The 27,853-nt window shown below is 48.0% G+C and overlaps 1 long non-coding RNA gene across 2 annotated transcripts in view; it reads left to right on the plus strand.

Moving 5' to 3' along the window:
* The first annotated feature begins 1,290 nt into the window (after nucleotides 1-1,290).
* LOC140391369 (uncharacterized) overlaps nucleotides 1,291-27,853 on the plus strand; it is a 214,172-nt gene continuing 187,609 nt past the window's right edge. For both annotated transcript variants that reach the window (XR_011935013.1, XR_011935015.1), the window contains exon 1: nucleotides 1,291-1,715. This is a non-coding gene — a long non-coding RNA (uncharacterized lncRNA). The remainder of the gene's footprint in view (nucleotides 1,716-27,853) is intronic.

Consider the following 27,853-nt stretch of genomic DNA (forward strand, 5'->3'; position numbering starts at 1 on the left):
GGGAGGGGTTTGGAGGGTGGGGTCGTCTCAGCGATCTATAGTTGGATTATGGAGGAGGACAAGGATTCTACAGAAGGGATTAAGGCCAAGTGGGAGGAAGAGTTGGGGATGGGTCTGGAAGAAGGATTATGGTGTGAAATGCTGCAAAGGGACAATGCCTCGACCACGTGTACGAGGCCAGGGTTGATTCAACTAAAAGTGATGTATAGGGCACACTTACCGAGGGCAAGGATGACCCGGCTGTTTGAGGGGATGGAGGATAGTTGCGAGCGGTGTGGGAGGGGCCCATCCAGCCATGTCCGTATGTTCTGGTCCTGACTGAAGTTGGTGAAATATTGGGGGTCATTCTTCAGCACCGTGTCCGAGGTAATGCATACGCAATTGGAGCCAGGCCATTTAGAGGCCATATTCGGGGTGTGAGACCTGCCAGAGTTGCAGACGGGACTGGGGGCAGACGTTTTAGCCTTCATCTCGTTGATTGCTCGCAGGCAGGACTTGTAAGGGTGGAGGTCAGCATCACTTCCCCCCACCCCCCCACCCGCCCCAGTGCCTCGGCAGGGCTGGAGGATCTGTTAGCGTTTCTGTCCTTGGAAAAGGTGGAGTTTGCTCTGAGCGGGCGGATGAGTGTTTCCAGGTTGTTCAATTTACATGTTGGAGACCTCGTTGCAGCCGCAGGGTAATGTAGGGCGGGGGCGAGGGTGATGGATGTCGGGTGCTGTTGGTGTAAACATATTAAAATGTTGAATAAAAAGATTTTTTAAAAAAAAATCATTTTGCTCTATGGAAAAGTGGACCACTCGACAAAGATATTCTCCACGTTAGGTCAGAGATGTGGTCAATCTTGTCAGTTCCCAGAAGATCAGAGGAAAGGTTGCCAACGACCAATAAAACACACGCTTACACATTTATATATGGAACACTGGGAGCTGTTTAGACTTTAACATTCTGTTAAAGTTGGTTCCGAAAGCCCTCTCAGGAGTTACTGGCAGCAAATCATTACATACTGTTCCCCTGAAGATTGTGTCATTTAGCCAGAGCTCTGTCTGTTGCCACAAGAGGTCCAGACACAAGTTTAACAATCACCTGCTGCAACATTCATAAGGCCGGCCATGGGACAAGTCTGTGCATGCACTTTGATACTCCAGCACAGACCCCCCCCCCCCCCCCCCCATGGACCTTCATTCAACAAGTATCGCAGTCTATTTTGTGAAACCTTTGCCCCAATTCCAGTCACATCCCAATACACCATTGCATACAACAAGACACTGCAGACAGGTTTCATATCAGCCACTGTTTTTAAAATGATTTTTTAGCCTGTTGCTAGTCTGCCGCTGAATGCATATATCCCTCCCTGGCTGACAGCTGCAATAAAATAAGGGCTGACGGGAGATAGACATTTTGAGGTGCTGTTCACTGTTTTCAGTAGCTTTGCAGGCTTATGAGTTAAACTGACAGCTGACTGCAGCAGAGAACAATATTATCAGGGAGAGTATGAAACGCAATTGCGACGCAGAGAAAAATACTCTGCTTTAACTATTCAGAAATCCTGTGGCCAGAACATGTTACAGCGCAAATAACCGGCGGTGACAACTTAAGTTTACAGCAGTCCCGGGCATCTGTTTAGAAGAACGTGGTCTTGCTCCGAATAACGGAAGTTGGAAAGCTAAATTGAAGAGGCAGGACAAAGAGGAGGAAAACGAAGGTCACGCTAAAAGGTGAGTCAAAAGAAAATCCGGAATGTTAAAAGATCACTGAGTGTTGGGAGCAAGAGCAGGACAGTCGGCATCTCAGAAAAAAAAAGTAAATGATCCTTTTTGGACAAGAGTCGTTATCATTGTTTGTTTTAACCCTATTGCCCTGCTGTAATTTGGGAAAATCTTTGAGAGGTTCGTTTTTTGAATTTATGTTTACGAAACTCCTGTTTTATGTGATTTAGGTCAATTTGATTCATAGATTGTCAGGTTGGAACTAGAAGAATAAAGACAGGGGAAACAGCAATTTAGCTTAATATTCTCTTGCGCTCCGCTGCTCAAACTTGCGTGTGTTAAACAGAGGCTAATAGAAAATACCAAAAAGTCATTGGGCGGAATTCCCCATTTCTGATGCTAAGTGCCGGCGGCAACGGAGAATCTGTAGGTGGTTCTGGACAGGAAGATCGGCGCGAACCCCTCACCGATTCCGGTATCGGTGAGGGTCTAGCACCGGCGCCGCATGAACCACCCATGGAACATGCGGAAAACGGCTGGAGAATGGCTGGGTCACGGGCTGCGCCTGCGCAGGGCTGACTACCTGCACCTGTCGCTCCGAAAAACATGGCGTCGGCCGTGCTCGATCCCTAGCCCGACACCCCCCGACCCCACAGCCGACCCCCCACCCCAGCCCCAGCAGAAGCCCGGCAGCTAGCGGCATGGATTCCCCAGGTGGCCAGTGCCGTCGGGAACCCAGCTCATTGGGAGTGGAGCATCATTGGTGGGCCGGCCGGTGACACGGAAACAGCCTTGCAATTGCTGCATCGTGCATCCCAATGATGCCAGTTTGCAGGGGGCGCAGCATTGCAAACCAGCGTCAAATCGGCACCTGCCCCAGATCCGGTGTCGGAGTCTACTCTCCGCCCGATCGTTAATCCCGCTTTCAGCGTCAGGCTACGGAGAATCCCGCCCAATGTATCAACTGTTAGTGCTTAAATGTGCTGTAGACATTCAAATGTCATCTTCTCCAACTTACCCAGAGTAAACTCAACCTAGAAGCTCTTTGTATGTACTTTCATTTTCCATAATATTGCCACAGATTCATTTTATTCCTCTGATCAGCCATGATCGAATGGCAGAGCAGACCCGATGGGCCAAATGGCCTAATTCTGCTCCTGTATTTTATCAACTTACGATTGACATCTCGGGGGTGACTATCTACACGCGTTGCGCCCAGCGCAAATCCAGTCATGTTGGGAGAATGGCGGGAGAAAGCTGAAACGTATGTGCCTGGCGCTGAACAGTGCTTGGTGCTCTCGCTCACTCCAGTTGACGTAATCTGGTTTACGCCCTCTCTGGGCATGAACCAGATGAACATAATTGAATCCGAGTTTAAATGTGCTCGGACTGTTTGAAGCCAGATTCTCCCGGCTTCTGGTCTTCTCCCACCCGCTACCAGAGACCAGCCATGATGACCATGGTGGGGATCCCTAGGGCAATGTAGCCCCCAGGTGGTTGGGGACATGGCAGGGAAGTGCCCTGGACCTCTGGCACTGCCAGGGACTAGGTTTGCCAGGTTTGCACTGCCAAGGGCCGTGACCTAAAATGGGTGGGACCTGAAAGGAGGCTATGAAAGGGGGGGGTGTGAAGGGGGAGCATGAAAGGCAGGCATCAAGGGGGGCCATGAGGGGGGGCAAACCCATAGTGGAGTGTAACTCACCTAGGGAGGGGTGGGGATGCTGATATCGGCAATTGGGTGAATGGCCTGAACAGAGGAAAGGCTCTGATGCTCCATTGCCAGGGTTCCAGGGGGAGGGGGGGGAGGGGGGGTAATGGTGAGAAGGGTGGAGAGTGGGTCGATGTCGACGATTAAGGCTGTGGGGAAGCAAAGCCCCAGTGTGGTGATGGTGGGGGGAGGTCCTTTACTGTCACTTTAAGATTGAGACACCTTTTACAAATGGCGCCCCGATCTCTGTGAAGTCGGGCTTTAAGCGTGTTTCGGCCCTCTCCCTATCAGTACTGGTGCAAAACCCGCCCCTCCACGCCCCCCCCACCCACCCCCCCCCCCCCCCCCCCCCCCCCCCCCACCCCACCCCGGAAAAAAATTCAAAGTGTGGGTGGATTGTGATCTGGATCTCGCTGGTCCACCCAACGGGAATCACATCACATTTCTTGCTGGAAACCACAGTTAGCAATGTTTTGGGAGAATAGCGGCTATAATTTCATGAGGCAGGCACGTTGAAAACATAAGCAGCGGTATTCTCGGTCGGCGGGATCCTCCGTTGCGCTGGCAGCGCACCCACACCAGCGGGTTTCCCGGAAGCGTGGGGTGGCCACAATGCGAAATCCCTTTGGCAGGAGGGAGGGATGGAGAATCCCACTGCCGCGAGGGCTGGAAAACCGGCTGACGGACTGGAGAATCCTGCTCAAGAGCTAGGAATTATTCTGGAGCCACTACTGCTCTGCTGGTGTAACTTTGGCGGATGTGTGGCGTAAATCTCTTTGGTAAAGGCTCAGTAACGGAGCGAGGGTGGCTCTGAGGAAATTTTCCAACTCAGGACTAACTGCAGTGTGACTGTTCTGCACGTGTAATATTTCTGGGAGCTTTGTTCCTGTGGGTTTTCTTTCCCCGTGCTCCTACAAACACAGAAATTGGTTGCATTCCATTTTTCACTGACAATTAAAGAGCAGAGTGACCTATGCCCCATCTGGTATACCATTCCAAAGGTTCAAGCCAGTTTCTGGTATCTCACCGAATTGTCCATTCTTTAGGTGTGAGCCTGCAAAGTGTGAACAGACTATCATCGGGATCATCAGAGTCAAGGTCAATGCCCTGCTCACTTTAACACTCACATATGTGTACCTTTCAACTGCGGAGAGTGGATAAGAGGCCAATTTTCCATCTTGACCAGTTACACCGAAGTTAACAATGGCACATCTATTGAAATCGGTTCACATAGCACAGCCCAGCAACTGAACTTAGGATTTTCCTGGCCTGCGAGATTCCATCAGCCACTGCATATGCACACGAGGAAAGCTCCTTTCTTCAGCTTTCAGAATTCAGTCAGTTTCCTGTTGATGACAAGGTGAAGGACTTGTGAATTTTGGGTGTTTTTCAGTAATATTTACCTCATGAGTTAGCACTCTAGGTTATAAGACACAGGGTGTGACATTATACAAATGTACAGCATGTGAAGAGTTAATGGTATTTTAAAACTAGCCACTAGAGGGAGCTAAGGGATAGTACTATAAACGGAACTGACTCTTCGATTTCTGGGAGAGTGGGCTGGAGAGGGTAGATTAGAGTTTAGAGGAGACTGGAGTAGAGTGCATTATAGAGCTAGTAAGATAGAGTATAATTGTAGTTAGAATATGGAGACAATGTTAGTGAGGGTAGTTTAATAATATTTGTTTACCAAGGGAATAAGTGTCAAACTCTAAATCAAGTAGTGTAAATAAAATTAGTTCAGTTCATGGAAAGAAGTTCAAGTGACTTTGTGATCACTAGGCTTTCCATCCTGAAGTCAACCTCACAAAGATCACCACATGGTACCAGAAGTGTGTTCATAAAGATGAAGCATTAAGGAAAGAAGAAAGAAAAAATCATTGCACCGCTACACATCTCAGAATCTGATAGAAAACACTGAGAGCAACATGGAAGCTGTGAACAAACCAGAACCCTTCAAAATGTATGGTAAACTAAGCTTGAGTTGGAAAAACCTCAAGCAACAATTTGAAGTTTTTCTAATTGCCTCTGCGCCTGAATCAGCTCCAGATAATAGAAAAATAGGGAAAATGGTGACATAGTGGTAATGTCATTGGATTAGCATTCTAGGGATATCATGGCAACTGGAGGAATTGAACTCAGTTAATAAATCTGGAATTGAAAGCTAGTCTCAGTAATGGTGACTGACTCTTGTTGAACCCCAAATGGTTCAGGCTTATATGTGGTAATGTGGTTGACTCAAAACTGTACTCTGAAATTGCCAGTTCAAAGAAAACTAAGGATGGGCAAATGACCTACATCCCAAGAATGAATAAAGACAAAATACAAAGGGACATAAGAGCAGGACTAGGCCAATCAGCTTTCAAGCCTGATCTACCATTCAATAGGATCATGACTGATCTGATTGTCACCTTAACACCATCTTCCTCCCTGCCCCCTCCCATAATCCTTGACTCCCAGCGCTTTGCCGAACCAAAATCTGTCTAACTCAGCCTTGAATATATTCCGTGACCCAGTCTCCGGTGCCCTCTGGGGACAGGACATTCCAAAGGTTAATAACCTTTCATCCCAGGTATCAACCGAGTGAAGCCTTCTCAGAATCGTTCTCATTCTTCTAAATCCCAATAAATTTTGGCCCAACTTGCTCAATCATGCCTCATAAGACAACCTCTATCATCCCAGGAATCAACCCAGTGAATCTCCTCTGATCTACCTCGATGCAGATATATCATCCTTAAGCAAGGCTATCAAAAGTCTACCCGGTCCTCCAGTTGTGGTCTCACCAATGCTCTGCATAGCGGTAACAAGACTTCCCAATGCCCTTACAAAGGTTAACATTTTATTCACCTTCTCAATTGCTTGTTGTACCTGCATGTTGACCTTTTGTGACTCATGTACAAAGACTCCCAGATCCCTCTGCACCACAGCATGCTGGAGTCCCTCCATTCTGCTTTTCTAGTCTTCTCACCAGAGTGAACAACCTCACACTTTCACACATTACACTCCATCTGCTAAATCTTATGTCCACTCACGCAACATATCTATATCCCTTTGCAGCCCCTTTGTGTCCTCACAATTTGCTTTCCTATCTATCTTCGTCATTGAAGAGAGAAGCCAGAAGAATGACTAGTATTGAAGTGAAGGGAATCCAGGCTGTTGCAAATGTACCTTAATGCTATTCCCCTGAGCATGGGATGAAGGCACATTTTATGAAAGTGGTTGAAGGCGCTTTACTTTGCACTCCCAGGCTGTTGTGTTCAATTGGTCAGTGTTGATTATGTGTGTCTGTTGACTATTCTCTATGCTGTTAGCCAAACCCACGGGTGTGGTTACAAAGAAACACAAACTAAATATGAGCTGGAAGCTTTTGGCTGTTTTTAAAAAGCTTTTGTGATAAAGTCCTGTTCAAACATAGAACCTGGTGTGTGTCATCTCTGTATATCTCCAAGGGATATAATACAATGGAGGCCACATTACAACTGATCTCAGAATGGTCAGTTTCCAAAGGAGAACCTTCCGTTCAACAGTTTGAAACAAACTGACACAGAAATTAATAACAATTCAGCCTTTAAGAATAAAATTGGTGATTCTGTTATTCATCATTCACTTAGCTTTAACAAAAATTAGTCAATAGGAGTGCCCTATAGTACCATGTAAAATCTTTGTCCTTCATGGATACAATGGTAAGGAACAGAGACCTTCACTGCTTCTTATTATAATTTTTGTTGGCAACATTTATGTACCAATGATGACAATTGTGTTTCTTTCCACATCCTTCAGAGTGCCTTCAGAGCCTGAGAATATCTCATGTAAACGTCAAATGATTTTTTTTTTGACTTCCCATTGTTTTATACTGAAATGGATATCAAATTAAACCAGTCCTTGCAACTCGTAAATAGAGCATGGCACAAAGTCTGGAATATGTTACTCTGATGAGTCGAATTGCCATCCAAATTTGTAAGAATGAAGTGCGAGTAATTTGCTGAAAGGCAAATTTCTTATGAAAAACTTTAACATTAAAAAAAAACCCCAGTAATGATAAACATGCAACCCAAGGTGAAAATAAGGGTAGGACAGAGCTGGGAAAAGCTGCAGCCTCCATTGACCTTGGCAGTGTGAAGTGTGGGTGATGGTAACTCTTGGGCGTGATTTGTATGGGCGTATTTGAGTCAGTTCTTGGCTCAAATCGGTGGGAAGTGACAGCTGGGTGGGAACCAGAATGCGGGACGATAGGACCCACTTGAACAAACTAAAGAAACACTTCCCAGCACTTAGGTATGCTGGGTTGCGGGGTGGGGGGGGGGGGGGGGGGGGGTGGGGAGAGGGGGTTTCCAGTGTGTCTTGAGATTAAGTATGGAGCAGGGGAGGCCTTAATAAGAAAGGAAAGTAAAAAAATTAATGATGTATTTCATTGGACCTCTCCTGGCTTCTCTTCCCATTAGTTGCGCCTGATTTGACAATACAGTATGATGGCTCAAAAACAGCTGTATGTAGCAAACTTACTTGGACAATTCAGCTGGATGTTGCACAAGTGTCGCACCAGACATTATCTGCTTCGCAGCTTGGGAGCGGGTCTCTTCCCATACTCTAAATGACCCTTGACCCCCACCAGGCTTGGCCAAACAGCGCAATCTGAAGTCTAGCATAGCATTGGTTCTGTGGTTGCCGGTTTTCAGAACATTGTATTGCATGTCCCTCTGCTCATGTGTTTCTGGTGCAGTTTCTGAGGCACACCATCACACGTTTCCGTCCTGGAAATGGAGATTAAACTTTATAAAGAATAAAGCTTTTTCTTGATCTTATGTTGCTCTTTTCTGTGCTCAGAATCTCTGCATTAACATGCCTACCAGGTTTCCCAGTGCCACATTTAGTGGGTATCCTAATGATGTATTGTGAATCCCTCTGGGAAGGTGCCAAGTGAGGGGTTTTCTGGCAATTTCCCAGAAGTGCAGGAAAAATTGGATTCACCTTTGTCAGCTTCCTCAGACTGGGCCAAATAATCTCATTGTGTGTTCCTGAATGGTCTTCGAGGATTGTTGAATCTAAAGCTCGTTCTTCCATTGAGCAGCCTTTTTAACCTATCCCAGTTTGTCTAACTTTAGCTTCATGCAGCTGTCTGTAGTGATCTTTACATGGGTATATACATAAGGGGTTATTGGGAAATTGAAAGATCACCAGGGGCAGCACTGGTGGGCATAAAAGCCAGACTCAAGCGGCTCTCTGCCTCTTTGGTGATTAGACTGTGACGAGAGCAGGAGCATAGATCTAGCTCAGGGCTACTAGTGTGATCAGTCATAGCTACTGTATATAAACGTTGTAACCTTTCTACTAGTATTGATCTTAAAGTAACAACTGAGTTGTTAAATTCTGTTACTCAATAAACCTTTCAATACCTCTGGACGACTTTGTGCCTTCTTCATCAAGGTGCAGAAAGCCTCTGCCCCAACTGGATTGAGTAACGCATGTTACATACAGTAGTGCTACCAAACACACTACAGTAAGGTAACAAAAGATGGTACCAGGAGTGGGGTTTAAATGAACAATACTAGCTAGATTAGGTTAGAGAAAAGAAAGAAAAAGAACAGAAATTAAAGTACCGACCGCTCGACTGTGGAAGGCTTCCCAGTATTTGGATCCTGGACAAACAACCGACGCGATGGAACACGTGCAAGCTCCACGGCAGCTGAAAACTGCCGGTAACTTAAATAGTAACTGGACAATGTTTAAACAACAGTTCCAAATATATATGGCAGCCACTGACTTAAACACAGCCTCCGACGAGAGAAAGATTGCGCTGCTATTAGCAAGGGCAGGCCAGCAAGCCAAAGGCATTTATAACTCTTTCACTTACGTTGAAAATGAAGACAAAATTAAATTTCAAGTGATGCTCGCAAAATTTGAAGAACACTGTAAAACACAGTCTAATGAAATCCTGGAACGATTTAACCTACGCAACAGGTTCCAAAAAAACGGTGAGACAATCTCTAGTTTTGTCGGAGATCTCAGGTTAATAGCACAAGGTTGTAACTATGCTGATGTAACAGATTCCATCATCAGAGATCAATTAATCTATGGACTCTCCGATGAACACTTAAGGGAATCACTAATGCAACAAAATGATCTAACTCTAAAAACCAACATAGCAAAGTACACCGCACAAGAACAAAAGAAACAGCAGTACATTGAGTTTCTTCAGAAAAACACGGGGAGAAATTCCTCCACGAGGTGGAAGAAGTTAAAATGGTGCCCTCTCCTCACAGGCATCTTCTTCCGGCCGCCGGCTCCAATTCAACTATGTACGCTCATGCGCACAGCCAAGAGAGACGCGACCCGGCGAGATCCCGTTCTGCGCATGCGCAAGAAGCAAAATACTGAACTCAGCCAGAGGTGCGATTTGCGCATGCGCAATCGCTTCCTACGCATGACATCAACATGCTAACGCTGTAGCAATGCCCACTTAAAAGGGAAATGTCCTGCACAAGGGAAAAAATGTTTAAAGTCTCCCAACTGAATCATTTCGCCGCCCAGTGTAAGTCAGCAGCAAAATATCACTCTGCAACACAGAAACAAGCAAACTTCAAGGTTCGCACAGTGAAAAATGGAAAAGCAAACACCCGAAGAAAATTTTTCCGACCACGAAGATTTCCATTCCTGGGAGAACACATACATCGTCGGAATAATAGATTCGGCAGAGGAACTTCAAGTGCCGACCACGAATCCTCAATACGTTAATGCCATTGACTCCAAAAGTGAATGGAACGCCACGGTGCAAGTGAACAACTTCCCAATTACGTTCAAGCTTGACACGGGAGCGTCCGCAAACTTGATGACAAGCAAAGATCGCGCACCCATCCCAGGGACACACGAGATGATACCTGCTGCATGCAAGCTAAAAAACTACAATGGCAACCAGATCACCTCAAGAGGATCATGCCACCTACAAGTAGTCAATAAGAGGGTCACGAAAGGACTACGCTTTGAGATCGTTGTCGACAAAAAGACATCGCTGTTAGGTGCTCAAGCCTGCAAGGACTTGCGGCTGGTCCAGAGAATATTCATGCACACGAATGAGTCATCACGACTAGACGATGACATCCAGCTGCTGCTCAGCGAGTATCCTGACGTCTTTCGTGGCATGGGTATGTTACCATACAAATACAAAATCCTGCTCAAGGAAGATGCAAAACCTGTCATTCATCCACCTAGGAGGGTACCAGCTCCTTTGCAGGACAGGCTAAAATCAGAGCTCCTACGCCTACAATCTCAAGGCATAATATCAAAGCCGACTGACTGGGTCAGCTCCCTGGTGTGTGTCAAGAAGCCATCAGGTGACCTCAGAATCTGTTTAGATCCCTAAGATCTGAACAAAAACATTCGCAGGGAACACTACCCCATCCCCAAGCGAGAGGAGATAACGTGTGAAATGGCAAACACTCACATCTTCACCAAACTTGATGCTTCCCAAGGCTTCTGGCAAATGCAGCTCGACAATTCCAGCAGACTGTTGTGTATGTTCAACACGCTGTTTGGACGATACTGCTATAATCGCATGCCTTTCGGGATCATCTCCGCCTCCAAAATCTTTCACAGAGTCATGGAGCAGATGATGGAGGGCATTGAAGGTGTCAGAGTATATGTTGATGACATCATCATATGGTCAACGACAGAAGAAGACCACATTGCTCGATTAAGACAAGTCTTCAAAGGAATTCACCAATTTGGGTTGAAACTCAACCAATCCACGCTCATCTCTGACCTTCCTGGGTGACACAATCTCAGCGCAAGGGTTGAGGCCAGATAATGAAAAGATCGCAGCAATCCAGAACATGCAGCAGCCAAGAGACAAGAAAACTGTGCTCAGGTTTCTTGGATTCATCAACTTCCTCGGCAAGTTTATACCAAACTTTTCAACAAGGATGTCAGCAGTACGAAATGTGATAAGGAAGATCACAGAGTTTGACTGGATTCCATGCCACCAAGAAGAGTGGGTGGATCTAAAGCACCAATTGATGGCAGCTCCAACTCTGACATTCTTCGACCCAACAAAACCCACAAAGATCTCCACTGACGCCAGTCAACATGGAATTGGTGCGGTACTCCTCCAACAGGATGACCAATCGGACTGGGTCCCAGTTGCATACGCGTCCAGAGCGATGACCAACACAGAGTGCAGGTATGCACAGATAGAGAAGGAGTGCCTGGGGCTGATCACGGGCATAACAAAATTTCACCACTATGTGTATGGCCTTCCCACGTTCCTAGTTGAGACTGATCATAGACCGCTGGTCAACATAATTGAAAAAAAGCTCAATGATATGACGCTGCGCCTACAACGCATGAAGGTGAAGCGGAGGAGGTATAACTTCACACTGGTCGATATTCCTGGGAAGGACCTCATCATAGCTGACACACTGTCCCGAGCCATTGACACTGACAGCTCACCTCCTGCATCCATTGACGATGTAGAAGCTCAAGCACAGTTGTGCAGAGAGACTCCCCCGGCATCTGATGAGAAGCTGCAGCAAATTAGTCTGGCGACACGAGAAGATGCAACTTTGCTCCAGGTCGTGCACCACCTTCAGCAAGGCTGGCCAAAAGGACGGTGTCCGCAGTTCCAAAACATAAAAAAACGGAACTGTCAGTAGTGGACGGATTAATATTGAGAAATGCCAGAATCGTCATTCCACGAACGTTCAGGTCAGACATACTCCGCAGGATTCACGAGGGACATCTCGGAATCAAAAAAATGCAAAAGAAGAGCAAGGCAATCCGTGTAATGGCCTGGTATAAATGAGGACATTACAAACATGATACTCACATGTGACACGTGTCAGAAACATCAACCGGCATAATGCAAGGAGCCACTCCAGCAGCATGAGATGGCTACATCACCGTGGAACAAAGTTGGCACAGACTTTCACTCCATGGGTCGAAACTATGTTCTTATCATTGACTATTACTCCAACTTTCCTGAAGTAATGAAACTCCCGGACCTCACGTCCGCATCAGTTATCAAAGCCTGCAAGGAAACATTTTCGAGGCATGATATTCCATCAACAGTCATGTCCGATAATGGTCCTTGCTTTGCGAGCTGGGAGTGGATGGAATTCTCCAAGAAATACAACTTTAAACACGTGACATCAAGTCCACACTTTCCCCAATCCAACGGCAAAGTAGAGAAAGGTGTACACATTATCAAACAACTCATAAGCAAGGCCACTGACTCGAATTCTGACACATACTTGGCTCTATTATCATACAGATCATCACCATTGAGCTCAGGGCGACCACCAGCTCAAATGCTCTTCAATCAAGATGTGAGAACAACGCTACCAGTGTTACACTTCAGCAATCCGGATCACTCACAAGTGCTTGATAAGATACGACACCAACGTCACAAACAGAAGCAGCACTATGACCGGCATGCAAAATCGCTGCAACCATTAGCGGTCAATGACATGCTTCTACTGCGACACCCAGGTGGAGGATGGTCCAACGCGACAACAGTGCTACGACAAACAGCGCCACGTTCATACATTGCAAAGTCCGACGAAGGTGTGCCGTTCAGGCGCAATCGACAAGACCTGCTAAAGGTTCCACTTCCTGAACCCGTCTTTCCGACATTAAATCTACAGGACTCACTCACTCAACAACACTTGACACCATCAGCTGGTGAACAGACGGACATTAAGACCTCAGTGTCTCCATGCCCACTTAGGAGATCAACTCGAATCAGACGCACACCCAACCTGTGGACCTGTGAACATTGGACTGATGCAATCATAGCTTTCTGTAATGCACTTGCACACGATACCAACTATGTTTGTTCCATTCTAGTAACAACACTGAAACTATGTAAAAAAAAAGGGGGGAATGTAGCGATCTTTACATGAGTATGTACATAAGGGGTCAATTGGAAATTGAAAGATCGCTAGGGGGCAGCACTGGCAGGTATGAAAGCCAGACGCGAGTGGCTCTCTGCCTCTCTTGGCGATTAGACTGTGACGAGAGCAGGAGCATAGATCTTGCTCAGGGCTACTAGTGGGGTCAGACATAGCTACTGTATATAAATGTTGTAATCTTTCTACTGTTATTGATCTTAAAGTAAGAACTCAGGCAGTTATTAAATTCTGTTACTCAATAAACCTTTCAATACCTCTGGACGACTTTGAGCCTCCTTCATCAAGATGCAGAAAGCCTCTGCCCCAACTGGATTGAGTAACGCATGTTACACACAGTAGTGCTACCAAACACACTACAGTAAGGTAACAAAAGACTGACTTCTCCAATAGTTCACTAAAAGAGGTTGTAGGCCTTCCACGAGATGAGGCAGGGGAACTGACTCAAATAATTAGCCACACCTCGGATCCTTTGTGTGCCTCTCTTTCACGGTGGACAATAGCTGAGGCCTTCACGTTGTCTCCATGTCACACACAAATGTTAGCTCGGTGATTCCAAATGCACATTTATCTTTTTGTAGATTTCAGGTTGAATCTCCTTGTAACCTCAAGTTCTTTATGAAGTCTATTGTCATGTTTGTCTTTGGATGAATGCCACACTATTATGTCATCCATCAATGTGTCTCCACCATAATTCTGCTCATATATCACACAGTTCTGTGATACACTTTCAGAACTGGTTCAACGCCAAGGCAAAGTCATTGAAATTTGCATCTTGCATAAAGAGGATTGGACGCGCATTAAGCTTGAACTTGCTTATTCAGTTACAGTTGCCAGAAATCTGAGTACGCATCTAATTTCCAAAATTCTTTTCACCGGCAAATAATCTTAATTTCCCCGCAAGTTGGAAGTTTTGAAATCATATCTTTTAACAGAACTGTACAGTTCTTTGATCTCTGAGCTCTCTAATTTAAGTTTAATGCCACTAGCGATATCTTATCCCGTTCAGTTACAACAGCATTGTTTCAACATGTATCACTGCATCCCATGACAATGAACAGACATTGAACAAGAGCTGGAAGCATGATGTGACAATCATGGGCACAGGTACCAAGGAGAAGAATGCACCTTGTCATAGCTAGTGAGAGTCAATTTTAAACAATAGATTATTGATGGAATTAGCATGATATCCAGCAGTTGGAATGGGGCCTGGCCACATTTAGCTTAAGCAATTTAGTATGTTTACATGAGATCCATCAGTGTTGTGAATTCACTAGACAAAATTATGGGTCTTTTTCTGCTTGTGCGCCCCTGCCAAGGAGTTCCACCTACCAAAGCTTCAGGCCTGATATTTCAATCTCGAAGCAGGTAGTGGGAGTCAAGACAATGCCCAGCTCAACCCACGCACCTTGGGAGAATGTGCCCACAAAGGGCTGGATTCTCCGCAGCCCTGCTCCAAAATCGCGTTTGGCATGGGAGCGGAGAATCAACATTCCCGATGAAGTTGGGCCCGGCGTCGATCCGGCGATTCTATGGGCCCCGAATATCCGCACATTCGCAAATTACTCTGCGCAGCTGGGAGGCCATTGCCAGAGGCCTGCCCAGCGATACTGCCGCTCCCGACCGGCCGAGTTCCTGGCGGCGTGGGACTAACATGGTCTGGCCGGTCGGGATGCCCGCGTGGCGGCTGCAGACTCAGTCCGCGGCCGCCCTGGTGGGGGGGCGGGGGGACCCTGCACTTATGGGCAGCCGGGGAAGAGATCGGGCCGGACAGATCCTTGGGCGCGCGGCCGATCGTGGGGGCCTACATCTTCCAGATGCCTCCGCGGTCCGAGTCCGCCGTGGCGTTCGGCACGGCCGCTGCTGCGCGCGTGTGTGGACTCGAAACCGGAGGTGCGGGGCCGAATCCACAGCCAAAGCTGCGTGAAGCACTCCGGTCCCTGCTAGCCCCCTGCAGGTAACTGAATCAGCTTGTATTTTGTTCAGGAAACTCAGGAGTACAATGCCTGCGTTTTTAGCCGGCATGGGGACATAGCCCCATTTTGGGTGAATTCAGCCCAGGATCTTTATTCCCGGGAGTGGGTACAGGTCGGAGTCAGGCCCACCAACCCAGGAAAAAGATTGAAGACAATCACAGGGGCGCTCGAGTGCCAATGTGGGCTGTTTAATAATAATAATCTTTATTGTCACAAGTATGCTTACATTAACACTGCAATGAAGTTACTGTGAAAAGCCCTGAATCGCCACATTCCAGCGCCTTTTCGTGTACACTGAGCGTGAATTCAGAATGTCCAAATTACCTAACAGCACGACTTTCGGGGCCTGTGGGAGGAAACCGGAGCACCCGGAGGAAATCCACGCAGACACGGGGAGAACGTGCAGACTCCCCACACGTTGGAGCTGTGGGACTTTGTCCCAGTTAAAGAAAAACACAGAGTTCCTCCAACCTTCACACCACCTCACTGACACCCACATACCCCCATGCCCCATTCATGCCACCTCAAGTCCCCCTGCACCTATGGTTTATGGCCCCTCATGCACCTAAGGCCAAGCTTTGAACTTCCACCAACGTCTATGACCCATCATACCACAAGTGTCAAGTTCTGTCCTTCCACCCATCCCCCCCCCCCATGGCCCCTCATGCTCCCAGTGCCAGGTGGTGCCCTTCCACCCACCTACCATGGTCCCCATACCATCAGTGCCGAACTACAGAAACAAACTGACCTTGCATTATAATGCAGAGACAAATAACACCCCAGGATTGGAGGTGTATTAGAGTCACGTTGTATGCTCCATTATCTTTGCGGAAATAAGGCATGTTTCTGGATTGGATACCTTCCCACATAACCAATGGTATTGACAATATGTTGCAGTTGGATCACAATATCGAAAGGACTTGAAGGTAAAAGATTGTTAACTGCTGTCTCTCTATAATTTGATATTGTTAATTAAATCATTCATTACCATTTTGCCTCTGCTCCTCAGAGGTGATCCGATTAGCCACCACAGCTCGGTCCTTCAGCACATGTCCGACATGTCTTTCAGACTTCATGGGGCATTTGGTGAAGCAGAAGACAGCCAAGTGAGAGATTGAACTGAACCCAGGCTGCACAGAAGGTTCTGGGAATTTAAACAATTCATTGTGATTAAACTATTAGCCGCAGTATGATTAAACTCAGTAGTTCACTGAAGTGTGATTAAAAAACGTTAATTTCAATGAATAAAAATGATAATTATAGCTTAAATAATAATTTTAATTGCAGCGTGACTGAAACCAATATTTCAGTGAGTGATTCATGGCAGGAGATAACACAAAACATCAATTCAGATGTAGGTCTACCTCGCTAGGTTTCTGGTGTAGTCAAGTAGATTCGTCCACTTAGCTCGCACCCTCTGCTACTAGCAATCATTAAGTTCTCCTGTAGGATACATAATAATAATAATAATCTTTATTGTCACAAGTAGGCTTACATTATCACTGCAATGAAGGTACTGTGAAAAGCCCCTCGTCGCCACATTCCGGCACCTGTTCGGGTACACGGAGGGAAAATTCAGAAAGTCCAAATCACCCAACAGCACGTCTTTCGGGACTTGTGGGAGGAATCTGGAGCACCCGGAGGAAACCCACATACACACAGTGTAGCCACCTAAAATGGCTGATTCCCGAGTAAAATGGCCAAACCCCGATGTAAAATGGCGAACGAAAGAGGCTGATGGGAAAATCAGCCAACAGGACTCAAACGGACAGGTGCAGGCAGAACAGTGTATTTGGCTCTGGGGAAGTCAGCCCAGACCAATACCTGCAACCATTAACAGCACATCAACCCAGCCACCTGCATTTTAATCAGCCATCCCCGGGAACAATTGCTACAAATTAGCAATTGAAAGCCGATCCAGACCTCTCGGCGCCAGCAGTGGCTGAGACAAAGAAAGGTGGACGACCACCCCCCCGATCAAGGAATCGCCCCATTATTGGAGCATATCGAACCCAGTGATTGGGACCAAGTCCAATCACTTGGGACCAGGGTAAAGGTCCGCCCCAAGAGGCGGGAAGCCCCTAGGGACTGTAAAAATAGGGGCCAAGTTCAACTCGACCCTTCTTCTCCTACTCGCAACCTTCGAGACCCTTCGACGAAAGAACAAGTAAGTCTTACTCCAGCGATCGCTACCAGATAGGTGTTCCAGACTATCGACCCGTACCAGCCTTTTTGAATCCCGCAGGCCAGACCCAATTCGATAAGCCATTCGTTTCCCTGACCTGGTGGGCCATCACCAAAGTTAAGTATTGGCCTTTAGTGGTAGGTAATAGTCTAGAAGTAGGATTATTGTATAAGTATTTATTGCTGTATATAATAAATGATCGTTGATTTAACATTTACAAAGCGGTGTGCTGCATTATTAATCATTACTTGAGCTTGAACCACGTGGCGGTATCAGAAAGATACCTGGCGACTCGTGAGCAAAGGTGACAGAATTAGAGCTAATAAAACTAAGGCTAAGAAGAGCAACAACAGGGAGAACGTGCAGACTGCGCACAGACAGGGACCCAAGCCGGGAATCAAGCCTGGGACCCTGACGCTGTGAAGCAACAATGCTAACCACTGTGCTACCATGCATTCCATCCTAGCTCACACTCTGGGCCCCAGTGCATATCCCGCTCACACGCAGAACCCCAACCCACAATATTGAAGCTGGAATCTGAAGAGGAGTGTGAAATTTAAACATAAGTTTAGCTGATTTATTTGTTGAACCGAAAAATACAGGGAAGCAGATGCCAGATCAGGAACGATAGTCCCCACAGATGGCCAAAATTCCCAACGGAAGGAATTGGAACACGCAGAATTGGATTGAAGTTTATTTAAATATTTCAAGGGCAGCACGGGGCCTAGTTGTTAGCACAGCTGCCTCGCGGCGCTGAGGTCCCAGGTTCGATCCCGGCTCTGGGTCACTGTCCGTGTGGAGTTTGCACATTCTCCCTGTGATTGCGTGGGTTTCGCCCCCACAACCCAAAAATGTGCAGAGTCGGTGCATTGGCCATGCTAAATTGCCCCTTAATTGGAAAAAATAATTGGGTAATCTAAATTTATAAAAAGAAATTCAAAAAATCTATAATTAAAAATTAATTATTCCGTGCTGATAGCTCATTCCCGGACTGGCGACGGTACTCAAAACATAATGTTCAAGAGGTACTAATACCCCAGTAGCACAGGCTAACTGATAGTAGGCTGCAAAATGTTTGCTAATAAACCAAATACAGGGTTTGAATAATTATATATGTGTGACAGCTAGCAAGGTCCTATGTCTCTCTTGACAATACATATTTTGCCCATACACATGCCCTTATGACAATTCCAAATTGACAACCAGGATGAGTCAACAACGCCATTATTGTTCTATCATGTGACTACCGAGATGGTAGATGATGTGTTGGGTGTTCTGGATCCGTGGAACACATACAGGCCACCAACACTTAAAATAGTGCAAGACTATTTTATTAAGTTAAAAACTGTTGAATATACTTTCACTGTGGGTTAACACAATGTTAGATTAAACTAAAGACCTATGCCTGTCCGAACCAGTCTATGCACTCAGCACATGGTGAGGACCTGTGCTGTAAGCTGTGAGCTCTGTCCTTGTAGGAGGCTGCATCTCAAATGAGCGGGAACTCTGATGCCCTCTGTCTTTATAGTGAGTGTGCTCTAACTGGTGATTGGCTGCGGTGTTGTGTGTGTTGATTGGTCTTGCTGTGTGTCCATCAGTGTGTGTGTATCTGCACCATGATATACTGGTGTATATCATGACATCCCCCCTTTTATAAAAGAATGTATGTGTGTGGCAATAAATAATGTGTGGTGAGAATGTTCCTAACTACGTGTGGGGTGCGAAGACATATTTACAGGACTACGTACATGAGAACTAAGCTATTTACATGGGAAGGTGTCTGGTGCAGAGAAGCAGTATGCACCAAGAATAACAAGATCAACACTATATACAAACCAGGGAAACGATCAAACAAAGCAACAAAACAATTCAGAGAGTCTATAAGTCTGCAAAGTTCATAAATTAAGTCTCTGAGGTGGGCGACGAATTCTAGTTGACCGTCTCAAGGGTCAGGACTGGTTCAGGAGTGGTCTGGGCTGCGTCAGAGTCAGGGGGAGGCAGAGTGACAGGGAGCTCTGCATAGTCCGTGGCAGGGTCAGCAGGAGGGCGAGGCGACAGTGGAGGATCACGTGGCGAGCGTGTAACGAGTCGAAGGGCGCATTGATTGCGGCGCAGAACAGAGCCATCCAGTAGACGAACCAGGAACGAGCGGGGGGGGAGACACCTGCCGAATGTCAACAGCGGTCGCAGACCAGCTCCCATCCGGAAGATGGATGCGGATGTTGTCATCTGGAGCCAGAGCAGGGAGAGCTGCACGGGAGTCATGAGCAGCCTTGTGCTGTGCACGAGACAGCTGCATCCGGCAAAGGACCGGAACGTGGTCGAGGTCTGGGACATGGATGGACGGCACCGTCGTATTTAGCATACGACCCATGTGTAACTGGGCTGGCGACAGGCCAGAGGACAGTGGGGAGGAACGTTAGGCCAGCAAGGCAAGGTGGAAATCGGACCCAGCATCGGCAGCCTTGCAGAGGAGCTGTTTGACTATATGTATTCCCTTCTCCGCTTTGCCGTTGGACTGGCGGTACAGGGGACTGGATGTCACATGGGCAAAATTGTACCCATGCCTGGCAAAGTTGGACCATTCCTGGCTGGCAAAGCAGGGGCCATTGTCCAACATAACCGTGAGCGGGATGCCGTGTCGAGCAAATGTTTCTTTACATGCACGACTGACGGCAGACAAGGTGATGTCGTGCAACCGTATCACCTCCGGGTATTTCGAAAAGTAGTCCACGATCAGGACATAGTCTCTACCCAGCGCATGGAACAGGTCGATGCCCAACTTGGTCCATGGTGACGTGACCAACTCATGGGGCTGCAGAGTCTCACGTGGTTGGGCCGGCTGGAAGCACTAACAAGTGGGGCATTTGAGCACTGTGTTGGCTATGTCCTCATTAATGCCGGGCCAGTACACTGCCTCTCGGGCCCATCGGCGGCAATTTTCCACGCCAAGGTGGCCCTCGTGTAGTTGTTCCAGGACAAGTTGGCGCATACTATGCGGGATGACAATGCGGTCCAGTTTTATAAGAACCCCGTCTACTACCGCCAGATCACCTCAGTTATTATAGAACTGAGGGCATTGGCCCTTGAGCGGCGCATGGCACGCTGTAGCAAAGGGTCAGTCGCCGTCTCGCGGCCAAGGTAGATTGGAGGCCACGAAGGCCACATGGGCGTCAACCTGGCAGACAAATCCCGCTGGGTCATATGGAGTGTTGACTGCCCTGGAGAGAGCGTCCGCAATGATGAGGTCTTTGCCTGGGGTCTATATCAGCTGGAAGTCATATCGCCGGAGCTTGAGAAGAATACGCTGGAGGCGAGGCGTCATGTCGTTTAAGTCTTTCTGTATTATATTGACCAGCGGGCAATGGTCGGTCTCGATGGTGAATTGAACAAGTCCGTAGACATAATCGTGAAACTTAACCACGCCGGTCAGAAGGCCCAGGCACTCCTTTTCTATCTGCGCGTAGCGCTGCTCCATGGGGATCATCGCACGTGACGCATATGCAACATGGGGGTCATCGCACGTGACGCCCATGATGAGGCCTCATCACGTTGAAGGAGCACTGCCCCAATGCCGGATTGACTGGCATCGGCCAAAATTTTGGTCTCCTTTGCTGGATCAAAGAAAGCTAAGACCGGGGCAGTGGTCAGTTTTGCTTTGAGTCCTCTCCATTCGCGCTCGTGGACAGGGAGCCATTGGAAGTCTGTCGTCTTCCTGACCAGGTTCCTGAGAGCCATGGTATGAGAGGCGAGGTTAGGGATAAATTTCCCTAAAAAATTGACCGTGCCCAGAAATCGGAGGAACGCCTTCTTGTCCTCTGGTGTTTTCAGAGCTGTGATTGCAGCTACCTTGTCCGCATCCAGCTGCACACCCAATTGGGAGATGTGGTCCCCGAGGAACTTGAGTTCCGTCTGACCAAAAGAGCATTTGGCCCTGTTGAGGCGGAGGCCATGCTCATGTATACGGCTGAATACGCGCTGGAGGCGACTAACATGCTCCCTCGGGGTGGTGGACCAAATGATTATGTCATCGACATAGACGCCAACACCTTCAATGCCTTCCATCATTTGTTCCATAATCCTATGGAACACTTCTGATGCAGGTATGGTCCCGAACGACATCCTGTTGTAACAATATCTGCCAAAGGGGGTATTAAATGTGCAAAGTTTCCTGCTGGATTTATCGAGCTGGATTTGCCAGAATACTTTTGAGGCGTTGAGTTTGGTGAAGAGCTTGACGCGAGCCATCTCACATGTGAGCTCTTCGCGCTTGGGAATTGGATAATGCTCCCTCATGTGGGCAGCACGGTAGCATTGTGGATAGCACAATTGCTTCACAGCTCCAGGGTCCCTAGTTCGATTCCCGGCTTGGGTCACTGTCTGTGTGGAGTCTTCACATTCTCCCCGTGTCTGCGTGGGTTTCCTCCTGGTGCTCCGGTTTCCTCCCACAGTCCAAAGATGTGCGGGTTAGGTGGATTGGCCATGCTAAATTGCCCATAGTGTCCAAAATTGCCCTTAGTGTTGGGTGGGGTTGGGTGGGGTTACTGGGTTATGGTGATAGGGTGGAGGTGTGGACCTTGGGCAGGGTGCTCTTTCCAAGAGCCGATGCAGGCTCGATGGGCCAAATGGCCTCCTTCTGCATTGTAAATTCTATGAACTATGATATTGCGATTTAGATCCTTGGGATCAATGCAAATTCTCAATTCGCCGGAAGCTTTTTTACACATTACATGGAGCTGACCCAGTTGGTCGGTTCCGTGACTTTGAAAATCATTCCTTGGTTCCGGAGGTCCTGCAGCTGCTGCTTGAGGCGGTCCTTAAGGGGTGCTGGGACCCTGCGAGGTGCGAGCACCACAGGCGTGGCATTCGGTTTTAATAAAATCTTGTACGTGTACGGGAGCGTGCCCATGCCCTCGAAGACTTTGTGGTGCTGGTTGATAATGGCGTCGAGCTGCGCCCTGAAGTCGGTGTCCTGAAAGGCAGAGGCGTCAGCAGGAGAGAGCGAGTGAACTCTCTGAACTAGGTTCAACAGCCTGCATGCCTGCGCGCCAAGGAGGGAGGCTTTCGAAGAGCCCACGATTTCAAAGGGAAGGATGGCTTTGCGTGACTTGTGCATCACTTTGAGCTGACACGAGCCGCTGGCAGCAATGGCATTGCCATTATAATCTAATAGCTGGCAGGCTGATGGCAGGATGGCTGGTTTGACACAAAGGCTTTGGAGGTCAGACGGCGCAATGAGATTGGCGGAGGCACCAGTGTCCAGGCGGAATCGTATTTGGGACCAGTTGACCGTAAGGATGGCACACCACTCATTGTCTGGATCGAGGCTGTATACCGATAAAGGCTGGATACTTTGCTTTGGGGACACCCTGTTTTTTGTAATGATACCGACTCGAAAAGGCGCCTTCGGGTCCTCGGTGTCAATATCGGGGTAGCAGGTCCGAATCGGGCTCGGTGACCGTGGGTTGAATGGCCCGGACATTCCTGCGAGTCTGGCCGGAGCGATACGAATTGGCAGGCCAAACTGATCTGCATAAAGCAGCATCGTGTCCAAGTTTGCCACATCTCAGACATTGTCGGGATTTGGCAGGGCATTGCCGCTTTAAGTGGGCGGAGCCACAGTTGCCGCACGTGGTAGTGGCAGTAAGTTCGCTGCGCCACCGCACGTTCGTCGACATCGCCCTCCCCTTGTTCGGTGCGCACAAGCGCGGGAGTCCCCGAAATGCACGTGAAATGGCCACCCTCATCCAGGCTGAGGCCCTGGAGATGCTCGATTGCTTGGACCCATTCTGCCTTGTGGGGACCTTGCCGCGCCGTTTCAGCCGCTTGGATGTCGGAATACCGACTCGTAGCGTGTTTGTGTAGCACGCAGGTCTCGATGGCGGTCGCTAGGGTGAGCTGCTGTACCTTGAGGAGCTGCTGGCATAGGGGGTCCGACTGAACACCGAAAACGATCTGGTCGCGTATCATGGAGTCGGAGGTGGGCCCGTAATTACAGGACTGCACAAGGATGCGGAGGTGGGTGAGAAAGGACTGGAAAGGTTCATCCTTACCCTGTAAACGCTGTTGGAATACATAGCGCTCGAAACTTTCATTCACCTCTATGTCGCAGTGAGTGTCAAACTTGAGGAGGACCGTCTTGAATTTTGATTTATCTTCATCATCAGCAAAGGTGAGAGAATTGAAAATGTGGAAGGCATGGTCCCCGGCCGTGGATAGGAAGAGACAGATCTTCTTGGTGTCCGAGGCATCTTCCCGGTCTGTGGCTTCAAGGTAGAGCTGGAAGCGTTGTTTGAATATCTTCCAGTTGGCCCCCAGGTTACCGGTGATGCAGAGCGGCGGCGGCGGGCGGTCGCTGTCCATTTTGCAGGATGGCTGTATGCTGGTGGAAGGCAGATCACTTGCAGGTAGGTCTAAGAAGTTCTAATATCCCTCAACTCCTGGTATCATGATGTGTTGGGTGCTCTGGATCCGTGGAACACATACAGGCCACCAACACTTAAAATAGGGCAACACTATTTTATTAAGTTAGAAACTGTTGAACATACTTACACTGTGGGTTAACACGATGTTAGATTAAACTAAAGACCTATGCCTGTCCTAACCAGTCTATGCGCTCAGCACATGGTGAAGATCTGTGCTGTAAGCTGTAAGCTCTGTCCTTCTGAGAGGCTGCAGCTCGAATGAGCGGGAACTCTGATGCCCCCTGTCTTTATAGTGAGTGTGCTCTAACTGGTGATTGGCTGCGGTGTTGTGTGTGTTGATTGGTCCCGCTGTGTGTCCATCAGTGTGTGTGTATCTGCACCATGATATACTGGTGTATATTATGACAGTAGATAGCAGACCTCCTGTGTTGACGCCGGCGTCAAAACCAGTGTGAGCGACTCCGGCGTCAATGGGCCTCCAGTCCAAGGCATTCACCCCTTCCTAGGGGGCTAGTACGGTGCCAGGGTGCTGTCCGCTGCTCCAGCGCTCGAATCCACGGCCGGCACGGGTCCGCACATGTGCCTGGGTTGCCATCTCCACGCTGGCTCCCGGGCAATATGGTGTAGCCTACAGGGGTCCGGCGCGGAGGAACATAGGCCCCCCGCCGGAATTAGCCCGCCGGCCGATCGGTAGGCCCCGGTCGCAGGCCTGGCCACCATGGAGGCCCCCCCGGAGTCGGATCCTCCCCCCCCCCCCCAAACCAGGACGGCCCTGCAGCCAGAACTCCGAGGTCCTGCCGGGTAGGACCATACATAACCCATACCGGCGGGACTCGGCTGAACGCGGCGGGCACTCGGCCCGTCGAGGCGCGGAGAATCGCCGGTGGGGCCGCTTTCAATGGCCCCCGACCGGCGCGGTGGCGAGCCCGCGGGCTCGATTGTCGCTGATTCTCTGGTCGCCAGAGAATCGGCAGCCCGGCGCCGAAGCGGTGAGGCATGATCCTCGCGCCCCCCCCCGGCGATTCTGCAACCCGGCGCCTGATCAGAGAATCCCAGCCCCTATTTGTCCGACTGTTTCTATATTCTTCGATCCGATGTTTCAATACAAGTGAAGGAACATTGGGATGCTGTATCTACTTGCAGCTTAATTTATAATACTCGTAACCCACTGCACTCACAATACAACTATTTGTTTTCACATGCCATACTCAGGGTTATTATATTTGTACGTCGTCAGAACTGAAGACCCCATCTTTGTTCTTCCGTTAACATCAGCTCATCCACAACTCTACTGCCTTGTATCCTAATCCACCCCATTCCCTATTATCCCTGGTCATATTAACCTACCCTGGCTCCCAATGTAACAACACCCATCTCCAAATCCCTTCCTAACTCTGTAAACTCTCCAGCCCTATCATCTTGCAAAAACTGCATCTGTCTAAGTCTTTATCCTTGTTTCTCTGAATTCTACCTTCAGCTGCCTCTGGTCCTGAGCTGTGAAATCCACTATCTAAATCTTCACCATTCAGCCCCCCTCTCTCCCCCTTAACAGCTACCTCTGTGAGAAAGTTTTTGATCACATGTCCTAATAACTATTTGGCTTGAGTGTTGGTTTTTGATCAATAACGCTTTTACATGGTACCCGAGGACATCTTACGCCTTAAATATCCAACCAAAATGCAAGTGACTGGTTTTGTATCCATTTATTCATATTGTTGGTCAGTTCTGACTGATTTAAGATTGGCATGGTTGTCACAGCAAGGGTACAGAAATGTTGCTCCCTTATATTGAAAAACCTGAGTGAACTGCCTGCTGTAAATTAACCCAGAAATGTGGCTTGATTGGCTACTACTGAACATTTTTTTTTCTCTTTTTCTTTTTTTAATAAATTTAGAGTACTCAATTATTTTTTTCCAATTAAGGGGTAATTTAGCGTGGCCAATCTACCTAACCTGCACATCTTTGGGTTGTGGGGGTGAGACCCATGCAGACATGGGGAGAATGTGCAAGCCCCACACGGACAGTGACCCGGGGCTGGGATCGAACCCGTGTCCTTAGCGCCGTAGGCAGCAGTGCTAACCACTGCGCCACCGTGCCGCCCACTTCAGAAATTTTTGTCACCTCTCAACTTCCCCGTACTACACACAGCTACCTGTAAAATCAGTTATATTGATTGCCACTGAGAAATTCTGAGATTTTCCTGTCGTTAATGGGTTGCTAAAAACTGATTTCAACCTATTGCCCATCCTCAAAGATCATATTCCCCCTGATCCTGATGGATCTCAAGTTTAGTGTGCCTGTGACATCCTTCAAGAGATTGCAGGATGTCGTATGCATGTAAACGATGTCGCTAGCATGATGTGATCACATCCTAAAGCCCAGCTTCTACCATGAAATTCCAGAGGGGAGTCTACCGGATATTTTGAGATATTGTTCATATGTGACACAGCTACAGAGAAACAAATAGAAGTTACTGATCGTCATGAGTAACCACAAAAGAAATCCCAGAAATTTCAGAAATGTGCATGTGGAAATTAATTTGCTGAATGAATAACCCAAGAGAGTACACCATGTCCCGGTTAATCCACTGACCTGTGGAACTGGGACTGTAGGCAAGTTACAAGTTGCATGAAATTAGTTGCGTAGGGAGAATAGTTGCCTGCTACATATGACATTCATGTAGTCTCAGGAAGCGCATTAAATTATAATGTGTCAGATTGTCTGGGCTAACTGAGCTGACTGAGACCCCGAGAAGGGGGAAGAGAAGCTTCAATGAGCTTCGCTGATTGCATTTGAAGACAGACAGCATCTCTTAAAGGGAAATGTCAGACATCAATAACATATCAGCTTGTGTTTGTGTAGCATTATTTGTGCAACAACAAAATCCCCAAATGCTTCACAGGTGCATTATAAAACAAACTGAGATCCATAAATGTTACCAAGGTCCCAGAGGCTACTGTCCCCTTTGAGAGCTGACCGGTGCTGATTTAACCTGAGACTCACTATGCTGAGAAGATGGGGCATTCATGAATAACCTCAGCTGGTACAGGAATTGAACTCATGCTGTTGGCGTCACTCTGCATCATGAACCAGCTGCCCAGCCAAATGAGCTAACCACCCCCAGTCGATGTGGTAGGTTTTAAGGAGTCTCTGAAAGGGCAGGAGAGAGGTACTGGGACTAATAGGTCTTGGGAGGGTATTCCAGAGCTTGATGCTTAGGCAGCTGAAGGTACAGCGACCAATGGTGGATCAATTAAAATCAGTGACAGCTCGAGAGGCCAGAATTAGAGGAGTGCAGATGTGTCAGTGCTGTGGATCTGGAAGAGATTCCAGAAATAAGGGGAGGAGAGACAAGGCCATGGAGAGATTTGCAAACACGAATGACATATTTAAAATTGAGGCATTCAAATGCCATGAAGCTTTGAAAGGCTGGAGAGTGCACCCATCTTCTTGGATGCAATTTTGGAGGGCCTTGGACTGGGCTGTCCGAAAGCCCTCCAGCCATCACCTCTTATACCAATGGGAAGAGGGAGTTAATCCCAGCAGCTTTGCAGGACATGGCTGCAATGGAAGAAAAAGTTCAATGATCCCACAAAAGCAGTCAACATAAGAATAGTACTTCTCACATGAATTATTTTCTTATCCCACCTGCAGTCACTGTACTCATATTGCTCCTCTTCAAGATTTCCTTTGACTCCTTGACAATCATTGCACCACGTTTCAGTCTGATTCATTCTCCTTCTACTGACACATTTTGACTCTCCACTCTCATTACTATTTCTCCCACCTCACATCTTCCACACAAGGGTGGAACGGTAGCACAGTGGTTAGAGCACTGTTGCTTCACAGCTCCAGGGTCCCAGGTTCGATTCCCGGCTTGGGTCGCTGTCTGTGCGGAGTCTGCACGTTCTCCCTGTGTCCGCGTGGGTTTCCTCTGGGTGCTCCGGTTTCCTC

The sequence above is a fragment of the Scyliorhinus torazame genome, chromosome 15, assembly GCF_047496885.1.
Source record: "Scyliorhinus torazame isolate Kashiwa2021f chromosome 15, sScyTor2.1, whole genome shotgun sequence".
NCBI classification, from domain to species: Eukaryota; Metazoa; Chordata; class Chondrichthyes; order Carcharhiniformes; family Scyliorhinidae; genus Scyliorhinus; species Scyliorhinus torazame.